At 45.4% G+C, this 18,643-nt stretch overlaps 2 non-coding genes across 2 annotated transcripts; both read right to left on the bottom strand.

Moving 5' to 3' along the window:
* Window positions 1-419: 419 nt before the first annotated feature.
* Window positions 420-493, bottom strand: trnan-auu (transfer RNA asparagine (anticodon AUU)). Its single transcript has one exon. It is a non-coding gene; the product is annotated as a tRNA-Asn (tRNA).
* A 12,494-nt stretch (window positions 494-12,987) lies between these two features.
* Window positions 12,988-13,070, bottom strand: trnal-cag (transfer RNA leucine (anticodon CAG)). The gene has a single exon. It is a non-coding gene; the product is annotated as a tRNA-Leu (tRNA).
* Between the last annotated feature and the right edge of the window lie 5,573 nt (window positions 13,071-18,643).

The raw sequence follows: 18,643 nt of genomic DNA, 5'->3' as shown, positions 1-18,643 counted from the left end.
GCAGGTTAAAGCTCTGGTTATGTTCCTAACATTACTTCAAATGCAGTGTTTCCGTAGTGCAGTGGTTGTCACATTTGCCTCACACGCGAAAAGTTCCTGGTTCAAAATTGGGTGGAAACATTTTGAAAACTTGCTCAATTAAATATTGGAAAAAATGGATTGATTCATATTCGTGGTTCAATATTAACAAAACACAATGTCCCACAACCTTGTAAAATTTTCTGATATCACTGTACAGTTCTGTATACACTCAAACTCTACACTTGAACTGAATGCTCATAAAAGTATTGGAGTGGGAACTCACTGGATAACAGCACAGCTGGTAATGTTTGCGGAATATGTTTGTGCAGTCAAAACGCACAATGACAAACTGGAACCGCGCAGCACCGAATCCTCGGGGAAAACACAGTTAAAAACTTCGCCTCTGGGTGGGCTCGAACCACCAACTTTTAGGTTAATAGCCCAACGCGCTAAACCATTGCGTCACAGAGACTGACGCAAGTGCACACTGCACGACATCCAAAACCAGGGTGTCAGTCAGTTAAACCTTCAGATTGCTCCTACCGGGATGGAACTTGTCCACTCTCAGTTGTACTTTTCCCAAATAAAGGGTGGACATTCAGTGTGGATGTATGGAAGCAGTCTGGTCCCGCACACTGCAGACACTTCCATGTCACTGCCAACCAGCTCTCCCACAAACGGTGTGATCTAACGTCCAGCCTTCCGGTGCCTTGTCTGTGACGAAGTATTCTGATTGTCCCGAAGACGGTATTCGGTTTTAATTCCTTTTCTGCTCCCGACTGCAGATATTCCTGTGAATAAACGCAAACAAAGTGCTTACAGGGTCAGTTTGATTGACCGTTTCTTTGCTTGGTGAAATTTCAAAGATTGAAAGCGACGCACATCAACCCCAGAAAATGCTGGAAACACTCAGCAGGTCGGGCAGTATCTGTGGAGGTGGGGAAGTGGGAATAATCGATTGGTTTGTTTGCGGCTTTGATCTGCTGCTGGCAAGTGAGGCAGCACTGCAGGATGCTTTTTTTCGAGGTGTAAGCAGAGGTTTCCGTCGTGTAACGGTTATCACGTTCGCCACACATGTGAAATATCCTCGGTTTGAGCACGGACAGAAACATTGTTTTGGAGAATATTTTTCTGTGGAATACATTTTTTTAAAGTAGCCCCAGGTTCCTTGTATCATGAGCGATGGGCATTTTAACTCACTCTCCTAAAATACAGTGTGTGTAAAATCAGATAGGGGATAAAACTTCGTCAATGATTAAAGTTCATTAACTCATTAAGTTCAGTTCTTGAAGTTTCCATCAATTCATTTCATAAACATAATTGAAGAGTGTGAGAGAATTAATAATGGGCTTTAATCGTTAAGGACCCCATTGCTTTATGTTATAGACCCAGGTTACACACTCCCTTGCTTCTGAAAGAGTTGAGGTCCATGTGGGGTTGATTTGGGCACATCTTTCCCCACATTAAAAGTGTGTCAGGAAATCAACCACCCAAAGCCCTTTCATTAACCACAGGGGTTCCCGCAATTGTCTGGTCTCAAAGCGGTTTTAGTAATTGTCAATATCTCTTGTCCATTTCCCGGTGTTTCCTGATTCTGTCGGTCTCCCTGGCTCTCTTCAATCTGTGTCTGGCCACCTACAGATTGGATTTCAATAAATACCTGTGTTTGTGTTTTCAATAACAACAGAAAATGTTTCTTATATATTTCTTATGTTCTCTCCAAATCCTCGATATCCTTCCTAAATTATGGTGCCCAGAACTGTAAACAGGATCCAACTGAGGCCTAAGCAGGGATTTATAAAGCTTTGGTGTAAGTTCCTCACCGGTGTAATCTATTTCACGTTATAAAGCCAAGGGCCCTGTATTCTTTTTTAATAACCTTATCAACTTCTCTACCCACCTTCAAATATTGCTGTGTGTAAATCTCTCGGTCACTCTGTTTCTGCATCCCCTTTAAAACAACACCATTTAGTTGAAGTTTCCACAGATCACCACCGTGTGTTTCCCAGACCTTACCCAGAGGGACATAGGAACATGAGGAGGCCATTTACCCCCTCGAGCCTGTTCCACCATTCAGTGAGATCATGGCTGATCTGATCTTGGCCTCAGCTCCACTTCCCTACCATCTCCGCCTAACCCTTGACTCCCATATCGTTCAAAAATCTGTCTACCTCCACCTTAAATATATTCAATGACCGAGCCTTCACTGCTCTCAGGGGTAGAAATACAAAGATTCACGCCCCTCTGAGGGAAGAAATTCCTCCTCATCCCCATTTTAAATGGGCAACCCCTTATTCTGAAACTATGTCCCCTCGTTCTAGATTCCCCCACGAGGGGAAACATCCTCTCTGCATCTACCCTGTCTAGCCCCCTCAGAATCTTACACCTTTCAAAGATATCATCTCTCACTCTGCTAATCTCCAATAGGTAGATCCAACCATTCTTCATAAGACAACCTTGTGAACCTTCTGTGAAATGCCCCCAATGTAAGTTTATCCTTCCTGAAATGAGGAGAGCAAAACTGTACGCAGTACTCCAGGTGTGGTTTCAACTCTGCTCTGTACAGTTGTAGCAGGACTTCCGTACTTTTATATTCCATCCCCCTTGAAATAAAGGCCAACTTTCCATTTGCCTTCCTAATTACTTGCTGTATCTGCATGCTAACTTTTTGTGATCAGGAAGGCCAATGGTATCTTGGCCTTTATTGCAAAGGGGATGGAGTATAAAAGCAGGGAAGTCCTGCGACAGCTGTATAAGGTATTGGTGAGGCCAATCCTGGAATACTGCATGCAGTTTTGTTTTCCATTGTTATGAAAGGCTATACTTGCTTTGGAGGCAGTTCAGAGAAGGTTCACTAGTTTGATTCTGGAGATGAGGGTGTTGACTTATGAGGAAAGGTTGAGTAGGTTGGGCCTCTACTCATTGGAATTCAGAAGAATGAGAGGTGATTTTATCGAAACGTGTAAGATTATGAGGGGGCTTGAGAAGGTGGATGCAGAGAGGATGTTTCCACTGATGGGGAGACTAGAACTAGAGGGCATGATCTTAGAATAAGGGGCCACCCATTTAAAACTGAGATGAGGAGAAATTTCTTCTCTCAGAGGGTTGTAAAACTGTGGAATTCCCTGCCTCAGTGAGCTGTGGAAGCTGGGACAATTAATAAATTTAAAAGAGAAATAGACAGCTTTTTAAATGATATGGGGGATAAGGGGTTATGGGGAGCGGGCAGTGAAGTGGAGCTGAGTCCATGATCGGATCAGCCATGATCTTATTGAATGGTGGAGCAGGCTCGAGGGGCCGTATGGCCTACTCCTGCTCCTATTTCTTATGTTCTTCTGTAAAAGGACTCCCAGATCCCTCTGCTCGACAGCATTTTGTAATCTCTCCCCATTTAAGTAATTATTAGCTTTTTTTGTTTTACCTACCAACGTGGATAACCTCATATTTCCCACATTATACTGCAGCTGCCAATTTTTTCCTCACTCACTGACCCTATCTATATCGCTTTGCAGATTGTTTGCGTCCTCCTCACAACTTGCTTTCCCACCATATCTTTGTATCAGCAGCAAGTTTGTCTACATTACAAACATGCAGAGCCCAGAACAAATTATTTTGCACCCTGGCGATGTTTTCCCATTTACTTTGAAGGCGTATATCGCAGATTACCCAGAATGAAACCGTACATTTAAGATTTATACTCTGAGGGAAAATTGCACCTTATTTTATTAGTTCGAGGTGTTTCATTAATTGATTTGACATGCTGTATTTGTTTGAGGTGCAGTAGAAAAATGGATCCTTACTCATTGCTGACTCTAAGTTAGAACAAATGAGTGTTCGACAGTAAAATGAGCACTGCACTTTAATTGAAAATTACATATCCAGAGTTATAGTAGGCAGCCGCATACCGCAGTGAAGTAGAGCAGACCCGAGAGACTCAGCTAACATTTGGAAAGTAATCACTGAATTAACATAGAAGAGTGCAAAACATTCATCAGAACAATATACAATCAATACAATGTGTCTGATTGTGTTTGAAGGAACACGGCCATTGGAGAGAGAGCATCGTTTCCAATTACATTATATAATAAGTCTGATCAACATTTTCCAGTTTTGGGACGTTTAGCTTCAATTTCGGAATTTTGCATTTAAACATATTCGATGTCATGAGGGACTCAAATCAGCGCCCGTAATGTGTTTGTTCAAACAACTGAAACTAATTTCAACTCTGTTGCATCTTGACTGTCCCAGTGGGGAGCCCACAGGATATAATTGTAAGGCTCCGGGAATATTTCAGAGTTTAATTCAGAGAGATTGCCTAAAGGATGAAGAGGCAGCATCGCTTAACACAGAAAATTCCTGATACGTCCTGACTACACAGTATAAATACACACGAGGCTTGAGAGAAGGTCAGTCTGTGACCTTTCCTTTATTCCTTCGCACTCAAGTGATGAAGGTGGGTGGAGCTTCCCCTTTTATACCTGAAGGTCCAGGTTAGGAGTATCTCCCACCTAGTGGTCAGTGTTCTCACGGTGTACAACTTAGGTCAGGTTATACATGGGTTACAATGCTGGTTGAATACATGACATCACCTCCTACCCCAAAGTCTTATTGGGATCACAGGTTGAGTCTCTCTGGTGGTTTACGCTCCCTTGTAGAGCGCCTGAGTTGGGGCTCCAGTTGTTGTGCGCTGGCCTGAGTGTCTGCTGTTTGCAGTGCTCAGGCCTGTCCGGACTGCCCACAGTGACTGGGCTCTCCTCGCTTTGGTTCCGGTGTTCGGTTACCTGTGGTGGAGTGAACTCTATATCGTTCTCTTCCTCTGCTTTTTCTATGGGGTTGCTGCACCTCCTTTTTGTTTGATCCACATGTTTGCGGCAGATTTGTCCATTGGTAAGTTTAACTACCAGAAACCTATTTCCCTCTTTGGCAACCAAAGTGCCTGCGAGCCATTTGGGCCCTGCAGCGTAGTTGAGGACAAAAACAGGATCATTTACATCAATACATCATGCCCTCGCATTCCTGTCATGGTAGTAATATTGTGACTGGCGCCTGCTCTCGACAATTTCTTTCATGGTGGGGTGTATAAGGGATAATCGGGTTTTGAGCGTCCTTTTCATTAGTAGCTCTGCGGGTGGAACCCCTGTTAGCGAGTGTGGTCGGGATCTATAGGCCAACAGGAGGCGTGATAAGCAGGTTTGTAGAGAACCCCCTTGGAATCTGAGCATCCCCTGTTTGATTATCTGCAATGCTCGTTCTGCGTGGCTGTTTGAGGCCGGCTTGAACGGTGCCGTTCTAACATGGTTAATTCCATTGCCTGCCATGAAGTCCTGGAATTCAGTGCTTGTGAAGCACGGGCCATTGTCACTGACCAAGATGTCCGCTCGACTGTGGGCGGCGAACATTGCCCGTAGACTTTCTACCGTGGCAGAGGATGTGCTTTAATTTAAAATGTCACACTCGATCCATTTGGAGTAGGCGTCTACTACAACCCAAAACATATTCCCCATGAAAGGACCTGCGTAGTCCACATGGATGCGTTACCAAGGCTTGGCCAGGGGCTAAGGGGGGCTTCCCTGGGCGCATGGCCCAGCTGGGCACATGTGTTGCACCTGCGAACACAAAGTTCCAGATCTGCATCTATTCCTGGCCACCAAGCGTGTGAACTGGCAATTGCCTTCATCGTGACAATGCCCGGGTGCCCATTGTGGAGTTCTCTGATGAACACCTCTCTGCCCATCTGGGGCATGACTACGCGGTTTCCCCACAGTAGGCAATCGGCTTGAATCGAGAGTTCATCCCTGCCCGTGTGAAATGGTTTAAATTCCTCAGGGCATGCCCTGTACGTGGCTGCCCAGTCCCCGTTCAGGACACATTTCTTGACTAGAGACAATAGCGGGTCTCTGTTTGTCCAGACTTTAATCTGACGGGCTGTTACTGGTGAGCCTTCACTTCCGAAAGCTTCAACAGCCATGACCATCTCAGCACCATGCTCGGTAGCCCCCTCAGTGGTGGCTAGTGGGAGCCTGCTGAGTGCATCGGCGCAGTTTTCAGTGCCCGGTCTGTGCCGAATTGTGTAGTCATAGGCAGCTAACGAGAGTGCCCACCTCTGTATGCGGGCCGATGCGTTTGCATTTATGGCCTTGTTGTCAGCCAAAAGGGACGTTAGGGGTTTGTGATCTGTCTCCAGCTCAAATTTTCTGCCAAACAGGTACTGGTGCATTTTCTTTACCACATATACACATGCGAGCGCCTCCTTTTCTACCATCCCGTAGCCCCTTTCTGCCTGGGACAGACTTCTGGAGGCATAAGCTACTGGCTGTAACTGACCCTTGGCATTGACATGCAGCAACACACACCCGACACCATAGGACGACGCATCGCACGTTAACACAAGTTTCTTACATGGGTCATATAGCGTTAACAGATTGTTGGAACATAACAAATTGCGTGCTCTATTAAAAGCCCTTTCCTGGCTGTCCCCGCAGACCCATTCACGACCTTTGCATAGGAGCACGTGCAGCGGCTCCAGCAGCGTGCTCAATTTGGGAAGAAAGTTGCCAAAATAATTCAGGAGCCCCAGGAACGAACGCAGTTCCGTTCTGTTACGGGGTCTGGGTGCTCTCTGGATCGCTTCCGTCTTGGATGCAGTTGGGCTGATCCCGTCTGCTGCTACCCTCATCCCCAGGAATTCTACCTCTGGAGCTAGGAAGGCGCACTTCGCAGTTTTCCGGCGCAGACCTACCCGGTCCAGTCTGCGTAGCACCTCCTCCAGGTTGTGGAGGTGTTCTTCAGTATCGTAACCGATAATGAGGATGTCGTCCTGAAAAACCACCGTCCCTGGAATCGACTTGAGGAGGTTTTCCATATTTCGTTGGAAGAGCGCGGCGACCGAGCGAATCCCAAACGGACATCTGTTGGACTCAAACAACCCCGAGTGTGTCGTGATGGTGGTCAGCTTCTTCGACTCACTCGCCAGCTCCTGGGTCATGTAAGCTAAGGTCAGGTCCAATTTTGAAAAAAGTTTGCCACCGGATAGCGTCGCAAAGAGGTCCTCCGCTCTCGGTAGTGTGTACTGGTCTTGGAGTGACACCCGATTGATGATGGCCTTGTAATCGCCACATATCCTGACTGACCCATCCGCCTTGAGCACCGGCACAATCGGGCTCGCCCAGTCACTGAATTCGACTGGCGAGATGATGCCTTCCCTCAGGAGGCGGTCCAATTCGCCTTCTATCATTTTCCGCATCACGTACGGCACCGCTCTGGCCTTGTGGTGTACTGGTCTGGCGTCGGGGTTTATGTGAATCACTATCTTGGCCCCCATGAAAGTGCCAATGCCGGGTTGAAATAATGAGTCAAATTTGTCCAGGACCTGTGAGCATGATGCTCACTCCACAGAGGAAATTGCATTGACATCGCCCCCTTTCCAGTTCATGACAGCAAGCCAACTCCTCCCCAGTAGTGCGGGACCGTCCCATGGGACAATCCAGAGTGGCAAACTGTTCTCTGAATCTTTGTGGGTCACGACTACCATGGCGCTGCCTTGCACCGGAATGATCTCCTTCGTGTAAGTCCGTAGCTGTGCGTCAATCGGCGATAATTTTGGCCTGCTGGCCTTGGATGCCCACAACTTTTTGAACTGTTTGATACCCATCAGGGACTGGCTGGCACTCGTGTCTAACTCCATTGAGACTGGGATGCCATTGAGGAGCACTTTCATCAATATTGGTGGCGTCCTGGTGTATGAACTGTATACGTGCTCCACATGAACTCGCTGAACTTCAGCTTCCAGCGATTTCCCCCAGTGTCCATTTCTGCAATTTCTGCAGGCATTTTGCTCATCTCTGCAAACTCCGGCTGAATGTATGCCTCCACGCCTCCAGCATGAGTTACGGTTTGAAACAAAAGGTCCCTTGCCAGTCGATCGTCCCTGACTGCCCCTGTTATTGTCCTTGAGTGCACCATTAACAGGTGTTGATGGCCCCATTACTGGCCGCATTGTCCCTTGCAATGGCGTGAATCACTGTTTAGCTTGCCATTGTCTCTGTCGAACTCCCCCTCTGGGTTCGGCTACATGTTGGGGCATGCCTGACTGCCCTTGTCTGCCTGGAGAACTGTGTGCTGCTTTAACAATGTTGAATCTCTGTCCCAACCATTCCTGAACACAGTACCTCTCGTCTGTTCTGCTAGTGGCCATGCTCGCGTGGTTTAAATCCCAGTTTCTTGTCGCCATTGATACGTCCTTACTTCACAGTATAAATGCACACAAGGCCTATGCTTGAGAGAAGGTCAGTCTGTGACCTGTCCTTTATTCCATAGCACTGAAGTGATGAAGGTGGGTGGAGCTTTCCCTTTTATACCTGAAGGTCCAAGTTAGGAGTGTCTCCCACCTAGTGGTCAGTGTTCTCACGGTGTACAACTTAGGTCAGTTTATACATGGGTTACAATGCTGGTTGAATACATGACAATGCCTGCGACATTTTCCATCATTGATAAAATATTCTACGTGATCCTTGCAGTCACTGCTCTTCCTGCTCAGTGATTATAGTCATTGACTTTGTGTAACTCTGTGTGTGATCCATATTTGGCCTTGTTCTGTATCTGACAATGTAGTGATGATCATTAAATGATAGGGGCAGTGACATAATTTCAATAAATCGGAAGTCCACATGAGCCAAATTCCCACTGCTCATTTATGCCGTTCCTTTAACAGAAACCGTAACTCTGTACTCTGCAGACACGCAAATGATGAAGTTATTGCTGTTGTTGGAACACTTTGTATACTTTCACCTGCCTTCGGCACTAAAAGCTCTCTGAAGTTTGTTTCTTACTGGGATTCGCTGTCACAATAGAGTTGTGAGAACTGAGAGGCACTGGGCAGACTGCAATATCTGACCAGACTGAATCTGTATTACTGGGACTATCTGTAATTGTACAACTGTATTGAGTGTCGTTCATTGACTGGGGTCGAACATCTGACCATAGTGGCCATGTAATTCCTGGATTTTTTGAGGATACAACGAGCATGGTGGATAGAGGTGTACCGATGGATGTGGTGTATTTAGATTTCCAAAAGGCATTCGATAACGTGCCACACAAAAGGTTACTGCAGAAGATAAAGGTACGCGGAGTCAGAGGAAATGTATTAGCATGGATAGAGAATTGGCTGGCGAACAGAAAGCAGAGAGTCAGGATAAATGGGTCCTTTTCCGGTTGGAAATCAGTGGTTAGTGGTGTGCCACAGGGATCAGTGCTGGGACCACAACTGTTTACAATATACATAGATGACCTGGAAGAGGGGACAGAGTGTAGTGCAACAAAATTTGCAGATGACACTAAGATTAGTGGGAAAGCGGGTTGTGAAGAGGACTCAGAGAGGCTGCATGGAGATTTGGATAGGTTAAGCGAATGGGCTAAGGTTTGGCAGATGGAATACAATGTCGGAAAGTGTGAGGTCATCCACTTTGGGGAAAAAAAACAGTAAAAGGGAATATTATTTGAATGGGGAGAAATTGCAACATACTGTGGTGCAGAGGGATCTGGGGGTCCTTGTGCATAAATCCCAAAAGGTTAGTTTGCAGGTGCAGCAGGTAATCAGGAAGGCGAATGGAATGTTGGCCTTCATTGCGAGAGGGATGGAGTACAAAAGCAGGGAGGTCTTGCTGCAACTGTATAAGGTATTAGTAAGGCCGCACCTGGAGTACTGCGTGCAGTTTTGGTCACCTTACTTAAGGAAGGATATACTAGCTTTGGAAGGGGTACAGGGACGATTCACTAGGCTGATTCCAGAAATGAGGGGGTTACCTTATGATGATTGATTGAGTAGACTGGGTCTTTACTCGTTGGAGTTCAGAAGGATGAGGGGTTATCTTATAGAAACATTTAAAATCATGAAAGGGATAGACAAGATAGAGGCAGAGAGGTTGTTTCCACTGGTAGGGGAGACTAGAACTCGGGGACACAGCCTCAAAATACGGAGGGGCCAATTTAAAACCGAGTTGAGAAAGAATTTATTCTGCCAGAGGGTTGTGAATCTGTGGAATTCTCTGCGCAAGGAAGCAGTTGAGGCTGGCTCATTCAATGTTTTCAAGTCAAAGATAGATAGATTTTTAACCAATAAGGGAATTAAGGGTTACGGGAAGAGGGTGGGTAAGTGGAGCTGAGTCCACGGCCAGATCAGCCATGATCTTATTGAATGGCGGAGCAGGCTCGAGGGGCTAGATGGCCTACTCCTGTTCCTAATTATTATGTTCTTATGTTCTTATAACATGGCGATGAGAATTGTACAGTGTACTGCAAGTGTGGTCGAAAGAAAGTTTGATACCAGTTCAACAGAACTTCACTACTTTTCAACACTATCCATCTTGAATTAACCCTTGGTGCTCCATTTTCTTTTTATGGATGTACAACCCGCATCACGACCTTTACTGTTTATTTGTATTTCTACTCTGAGATCCCTTTGCTCCTTGACCTCACTTAGATTCTTATTCTCACGTAGTATTTGACATTATCTTTCTTACCAAAGTACATGACCTCACTCTGTCTGTGTTGGATTGAATTTGCCAATTCAATGTCCAGTCTACAAGATTATTAATGTCTTGTTGTAGTTTGTTGCAGTCCTCCTCAATAATGTCGATCAGCCCCACCCCAATTTGGCCTCATCTGAAAGTGTAGAAATTTTTTTTTTGATTCCAAAGTCTAAATGGACAATTTAAATTGTGAACAGCATTGGTCCCACACTGATCCTCATGGGAGCCCACTTTACACCTTCTGCACTCAGAATAACAGTCCTATACTTCTGCTTTCTGTCTTGGGGTCAGCTCGCTATACATTCCACGACTTGTCCCCTAACACCGCAAGCTCTGACCTTATTCATTATTCTAATATGTGGTATCTCATCAAAGACTTTTTGGAGATTTAAGTATATTATATCGACCACATTGCCCTGGTCTACTCTCCCTGTTACTTCTTCAATGAAATCAAAGAAGTTGGTCAAGCAAGACTTTTGCTTTTGAATCCACGCTGATTATACATAATTATATTTTTGGTTTATAGATATTCTTCTATTCTCTACTTTAGAAGGGATTCCATTATTTTCCTACCACCGAAGATCCACTGACTGGTCTATAGTTCCCCGGACATGTTCTATCTTCCATCTCAAATATAAGTATTACGTTAGCTATCCGCCATTCCTCTGACACTACACATTTTTCAAACTAATCATTAAATATTTGTAATAGTGCTCCTGCTATCTCTTCGCTGAATTATTTTAAAGTGTATGGATGTAATCGATCCAGACCAGGGGTTCAATCCTCCTTTCATTTGGTTTGTTCATTTAATATTTCTCCTCTTTACTTATTGCAGTTATATAATTTCCCATACATTATTCCACCGTCATGTCCATCTGCCCTGTGTCCCTGGTAAATACAGAGGCAAAGTAATTATTTCATATTTTATGTAATTTTTCCATCGCTTCATGTGATTTAATATTGTTCATCGATTTGTGGCCCTATTCCCATCCGACATTCTTTTTAAAATGAATGTGCCTGTAGAAAGTTAGATGAGCGATTATTTTATCAGCCACCTAATAGTGGGAAGGATAAAGAGGTGTAAATTTAGGTAAAATGCAGAAAGATTCAAGATCTGAAATGATAATGTGGGACTTCAACGTAAACTGGGAAAATAACCATGCAAAGGGAAAATGCAGGGGAGGATTTCCTGAAATCTGTATTAGAACTTTCTCCATCAGTATGTTTCCAGCACGATGGGGAAGAAAGCAGTTCTGGATCTCGGAAATGGATTAAGTAGAGCATGTTTCTGTGGAGGAGCATTGAGGAAAAAGTGATCACAATATCATTAGGTTTAGAGTAGTTATGGAAAAGGAGAAGGTATAATCATGTGTGAAAATACCCAACTGTAGGAGGACTAATTTCCTGAGTTGAAAGGGATCCGGCCCAGGTAGATTGAAACCAAAGATTTCTCGGTAAAACAGTAAATGCACATTGGGAGTCTTTCAAAAAGGAGATAGATCGGGTAACGACTAGCCACGTTCTCATGCAGGGTGCAGAAATAGCATGATAGCGAGCTACAGCTCGGTGGATGAATGAAGATCAACTAAAACACAAAAACGGAAGCTTGTGATAAACTTCAGGCTCATATTTGAGTAGAGAACCAAGCAGAATGCAGAATGTACAGAGAAGGACTATCAAAGGAGGAGGAAGTAGAATCAGCAGAAAAACAGGATATTCGCCCATAGTACTTATCTGAGGAAGGACACACTTGCCTTGGAGGTGATGCAACAGAGGTTCAACAGATTGATTCCTGGGATGAGAGGGCTGTCCTATGTTGAGAGATTTTGTAGAATATGCCAATTCTCTCTTGGGTTTCGAAGAATCGGAGGTGATCTCGTTGAAGCGGACAATATTCTGAAGGGGATTGACAGGGGAGATGTTGAGAAGCCTGGCTAGCTCAGTCGGTGGAGCATGAGACTCTTAATCTCAGGATCGTGGGTTTGAGCCCCATGTTCGTCGATTACAGTTCCTTAAAATGTATGTTGCTTTCACAGGAAAACATCATTAATGAACACATTATCTTCTTTTGCACAATGAAAGAAATACGAACTGAGGGAGAGTTGATAATTTAATCATCTGTTCTGTGCTCTGCAGAAGAACACAAGAACCAGGAGCAGGAGTCGGCCATTTGGCCCTTCGAGCCTGCCTTCTTTTGCACTGAAACAAATTATAACCGTGAGTTTAAATTAGCAGTGCGAGATATTTACAGGGCACCTTTCAATGCTTCACAAACCCATTCCTTTCGCTGCAGCCACCCGGGATCGTTTCCCGGTATGGGAAGTATATTTGATATCACCGTTTGCAATTGAAGTGGAGTAATTTTATTACGTCAGATGGATGTCCCAAAGCACTTCAGAGTGGTGTCAAAACAAATGAGTTTGCGAATTCAAACCCTGAATGTCAGGAGTGGGATTTGAACCCACGCCTCCAGAGGAGACTGCGACCTGAACGCAGCGCCTTAGACCGCTCGGCCATCCTGACTGTTTGATGCTTCAGTTACAAGTTATTACTCAGGAAAGTTTCGGACCGGGCACTTGTTCAGTGTTGCTGGAAGGCCCAGTGATCGGGATATCCTCTCCCCCGGGGTTTTCCTGAGCCTGTGATCGGTGCACGGGGAGGTTTGGCCCGGGTTGGAGGTAGCTTATATCCCAGGGATGAACAATAACACTCTGAGCTCTGGAACTGGGGAAGAGCGAATAATTAATGAGCTGTTTGTGGGTTTCAAATGCAACTTAGATCTGATGGTATAAACCGATAGTGCTGTTTCACAGAATGAAAGAAATACGAACAAGGACAATCGAAATTTCAATAACTGAACTTTAATAATGAGTGAAACTTTAACCCTTGATGAAGTTTTATCCCCGATCTGATTTTACACACTCTGTATTTGAGTAGATTAGTTTTCAAATGTTCATTGCTCATGCGACAATGTACCCTGGACTGCTTTTGTTCAATTTTATTGCAGACAAGTTTTTGCTTCACAAATAATGTTTCCGCCCAGGCTCGCAACAGAGACCTTTCGCGTGTGAGGCAAACATGATAACCGCTACACTACGGAAACTGCTGCTTAGCTCAGTGCCCAGAGAGAAGTGTTCAGCAACAAGCTGAAATGCTCAATCCCTCTCTCTGCAAAAAGTTCCTTTCACAAACATTTCTCTTACCGGAACTGCACCAAACAACAATGTTCTCCTTTCAAAGTCATTAAACTCCCCAATTTCCACATCTGCAATGTTAAGGACAAGGACTGAAAGAGCTTTGCGATCAAAAAATTGCCTGAAACCCCTGTGGCTAATGACAGGACTTTTGATGGTTGATTTCCGTACACACCTTGTGTTATGTATTTAATCCTTCGCCACCTGTATCACACCACCACCAGAGGGCCTACCTGTTGGAGTCCCAAGGGTTCCCAGCATCCATTGGTATATATAAGCACGCTGGAATCTTATTAAAGGAGCTAATGTCACACTTACTCATTGTTCACAGTTCTCAGTTTCATTCTTTATTATGAGCGTATCAATTGGCGACGAGACAATGAACAACCACGCGAAAATGCAAGTAACAGTTGGTATAACTTGATAACAGCACAGCTGGCAATGATTGCGGAATATATTGGTGCAGCCAAAACGAACAATGACAACCTGGAACTGCACGGCACCGAATCCTCAGGGAAAAACAATTAAAGGCTTTGTTCCTGAATGGGCTACGATCCACCAACCTTGCAGTTAATAGCTGAACGCACTAATCCATTGCACCACAGAGACTGATAGATGCACATATTGCAAGACATCCCTGTGATATCTTCACATAGCACAGCACACACAGCTTCCCAACATGCAGGCTGCTCTTTCGGAACTCTCCGGAAAGAGCCTGTTCTGTTTAATGATTGACTGTACAGTTGCAGCACACAATACGTCCACATCCACAGTGTGGCGCTACAAGCATTACATGCTGACAGACATTACAATCCCAAACCAGAGTGTCAGTCAGTTAAAGCTTCAGATTGCTCTGACCGGGATGGAACTTGTTCACCCTCAGTTGTACTTTTCCCAAATAAAGGGTGGGACATTCATTGTGGATGCGTGGAAGCAGTCTGGTCCCGCACACTGCAGACACTTCCATGTCACCACCAACCAGCTCTCCCACAACCGGTGTGATCCACCTTCCAGCCTTCTGGTGCCTTGTCTGTGACGAAGTATTCTGATTGTCCCGAAGCCGGTATCCTTTGTCATCAATAGGGTTTTAAGTTGTTTCGGTAATTTTTACCAGCTGGACAGTCGAGGCACAAATTGTAGAGTGGAACACTTGCGTGGACCCCGGTATTCTAGTGGTTGATTTTCCTGATTGGGTCCGTCGGTCGCGGTGGTCCGGTTGATGCCTGTTACCAAGTCAGTTGGTATTGATGTTCCACTGATTGGTTTTTTGAAGTTCTTTTCTCTGATGTCGTGATGTCTCTTCATGTGTTTTCTTGCCGTGTGCTCTCGATCTTGATCTTGTTGTTCCAAAGTAATGGTCAGACAAATAGGTTGCTCTTGGTACGATAGGCCCCCAGTTATACTCTGAGAGGCTGCTTAATCTTCGTGCCAAATCTAACGTTTCTTTTGTTTAAGTTTTGCTACCCATTGATTTAAGTGGTCTTCTTTGTATAAGTTTTGGCGGACTAGCTAACTGAGACTTGATTAAATGTTTTAATCTGGTGTTGATAGACTTTGGGATGGTGATACTCCTTATTTATGAACTGATGAACTCTTGTCCATTGTAATAGCACTGCTTTGGCTTCAGGAAGTCTGGGCTGAGCCAAATATTTCTATACATGTTGAAAAGCTGTTGGAATATGTATGTGATATTTGGGTACTGTGGGTGGGGTGGATAATGTTTCTTCCGTGGTTGATTGTTTAAATGCTAATGTTTTCTGGGAGCCTGACTATGGTTAAACAGCTCCCCCAGACAAACTGATTAGCTACAATATCCAAACTCTAAATCCCACCACTCTGTCACTGCAGCTTTTCCCCACAGGCCCAAACATGTCTTTTAAAATCCCAAACTTGATTAAGAATTGTAGATTTCTTCCATATGCTTTTTAGAATCCCAAACTTTATGTTTACTCGTCCCAAATCGAATTTCCTTTTCAGTGAGTCCAAACACTTGGGGGGTTTCCACGAATTTTGGTATCTACATAGGCAGTCCCTCGGAATCGAGGAAGACTTGCTTCCACTCCGAAAATGAGTTCTTTGGTGGCTGAACAGTCCAATACAGCGCCACAGACCCTATCACAGATGGGACAGATAGTCGTTGAGGGAAGGGATGGGTGGGACAGGTTTGCCGAACGCTCTTTCTGCTGTCTACACTTGATTTCTGCATGCACTCGGCGATGAGGCTCGAGGTGCTCAGCGCCCTCTCGGATGCACTTCCTCCACTTAGGGTGGTCTTGGGTCAGGGACTCCTGAGTGTCAGTGGGGATGTTGCACTTTATCAGGGAGGCTTTGATTGTGTCCTTGCAGAGTTTCTGCTGCCCACCTTTGGCTTGTTTGCCATGACGGAGCTCCGAGTAGAGCACTTGCTTTGGGAGTCTCTTGTCTGGCATGCGGACAATGTGGCCAGCCCAGCGGAGCTGATCGAGTGTGGTCAGTGCTTCAAAGCTGGGGATGTTAGCCTGAATAATGTCGTTGATGTTGGTGCGCCTGTCCTCCCAGGGGATTTGTTGCATCTTGCGGAGACATCGTTGGTGATATTTCTTCAGCAACTTGAGGTGTCTACTGTACATGGTCCATGTCTCTGAGCCTGACAGGAGGGCAGGTATTACTACAGCCCTGTAGACTATGAGCTTGGTGGCAGTTTTGAGGGCCTGGTCTTCAAACACTCTTTTCCTCAAGCGGCCGAAGGCTGCACTTGCGCATGGAGGCCGTGTTGAATCTCGTCGTCGATGCCTGCTCTTGTTGATAGGAGGCTCCAGAGATATGGGAAGTGGTCCATGGTGTCCAGGGCCGCGCCGTGGATCTTGATGACTGGAGGGTAGTGCTGTGCGGTGAGGACAGGCTGGTGGAGGACCTTTGTCTTACGGATGTTTAAAGTAAGGCCCATGCTTTCATACGCCTCAGTAAATACGTCGACGATGTCCTGGAGTTCAGCCTCTGTATGTGCGCGGACGCAGGCCTTGGTGAGGCCACACCTGGAATATTATGTACAGTTTTGGTCTCCTAATCTGAGGAAGAACGTTCTTGCTATTGAGGGAGTGCAGCGAAGGTTCACCAGACTGATTCCCGGGAGGGCAGGACTGACATGTAAAGAAAGACTGGATCAACTAGACTTATATTCACTGGAATTTAGAAGAATGAGAGGGGATTACATGGAAACATAAAATTCTGACGGGATTGGACAGGTTAGATGCAGGAAGTATGTTCCCGATGTTGGGGAAGTCCAGAACCAGGGGTCACAGTCTAAGTAAAAGGGGTAAGCCATTTAGGACCGAGATGAGGAGAAACTTCTTCACTCAGAGAATTCTGAACCTGTGGAATTCTCTACCACATAAAGTTGTTGAGGCCAGTTCGTTAGATATATTCAAAAGGGAGTTAAATGTGGCAATTACGGCTAAAGGTATCAAAGGTATGGAGAGAAAGCAGGAAAGGACTACTGAGGTGCATGATCAACCATGATCATATTGAATGGTGGTGCAGGCTCGAAGGGCCGAATGGCCTAATCGTGCACCTGTTTTCTATGTTTCTATGTTCCTATGTTTCTATGCAAAGCACAGAAAAAAATGGTTGGAGTATCGACTCTGCCTCAGTTAGCATTTCTTTCATTGTGCAAAAGAAGGTGACAGATTAATTAATGATGCAATCCCGTGAAAGCAACACAAAAGTTGAACAAGAAAACATGCGGTGACTGGCAGGTGAGCGCTGCTTCTGACACCGGTGGGAATGGGCGGGGATTTTAAAGCCCCTTTCATTGTGAAACCTTCAGATAGTCAAACATTTCCGATGTGCTGTATCGACCTCGTGGCGCAACGGTAGCGCGTCTGACCCCAGATCACGTCGAGGTCACTGTTCTTCAGGGTAATTCGGGAATTAATATTTTCTTTGCTGTTCGGCAATAACCAGACCCTTGCTCCAAGGTCTGTCTCACTGTTTCCCAGGTGTCAGACAGAGATACGCCTGCTGCCCTTATTTATTTCATGTGGCAGGACACAAAAGTTCAAAATCAACCTGCAGATGGCCACATACAGCATTAAATAGTCAGGATGGCCGAGCGGTCTCAGGTGCTGTGGTCAGTTTGTAGTTTTTTTTCTGGAAGCGTGGGTTCAAATCCCACTTCTTCATTCTCGTCATTGAGCAAAACTCATTGTTTGACACCACGACCAACTCCTTAAAAGTGGGATTCAGCAGTTCACCTGCTCACTTCACATTTCTGTCTGACCAGGTGCTGAAAGTGGAGATGATTCCGCAGTATAGCGGTTAACACGTTTGCCTCACACGCGAAAGCTCACCGGGTGGGAATATTTTCTGGAACTTTCTCCTCGTGCTCACGGGCGAGTTTGTTCTCCTGTGAAAGGTCAAAAGTTCATAAACATGTAAGGATTAGTGGCCGGAGTAGGCCATTCAGCCCCTCTAGTCTGGTCCACCATTCAAGAAGATCCTGGCAGTTCCTCGACAGCAAGTTTAAACATCTGGGGCGGAGCCAACAGGCACCTGGCTGTAATCAACGACAAAAATATGTATTTTGCAGAAGCCCAGCAAACTCAGTCAGGAGATCATGAGATTCTAAAACGAGCCCCACGTTGGGTGATTATTTTTCATAGAATTATATAATCAGAAGTTTACAGCACGGAAGGAGGCCATTTCGGCCCATTGTGACCGTGCTGGCCAATAACAGGCTCTCCAGCCTAATCCCACTTTCCAGCTCTCGGTCCATAACGCTGCAGGTTACGGCACTTCAGGTGCACATCCAAGCACTTTTTAAATGTGGTGAGCGGTTCTGCCTCTACCAGCCTTTCAAGCAGTGAGTTCCAGACCCACACAACCCTCTGCATGAAGAATTTTCCCCTCAAATCCCCCCGACAC

Source organism: Pristiophorus japonicus, unplaced genomic scaffold (genome assembly GCF_044704955.1).
Source record: "Pristiophorus japonicus isolate sPriJap1 unplaced genomic scaffold, sPriJap1.hap1 HAP1_SCAFFOLD_262, whole genome shotgun sequence".
Classification (NCBI taxonomy): Eukaryota; Metazoa; Chordata; class Chondrichthyes; family Pristiophoridae; genus Pristiophorus; species Pristiophorus japonicus.
Note: the sequence above shows the minus strand (reverse complement) of the source record. Positions and strands in the feature narration are given on the sequence as shown.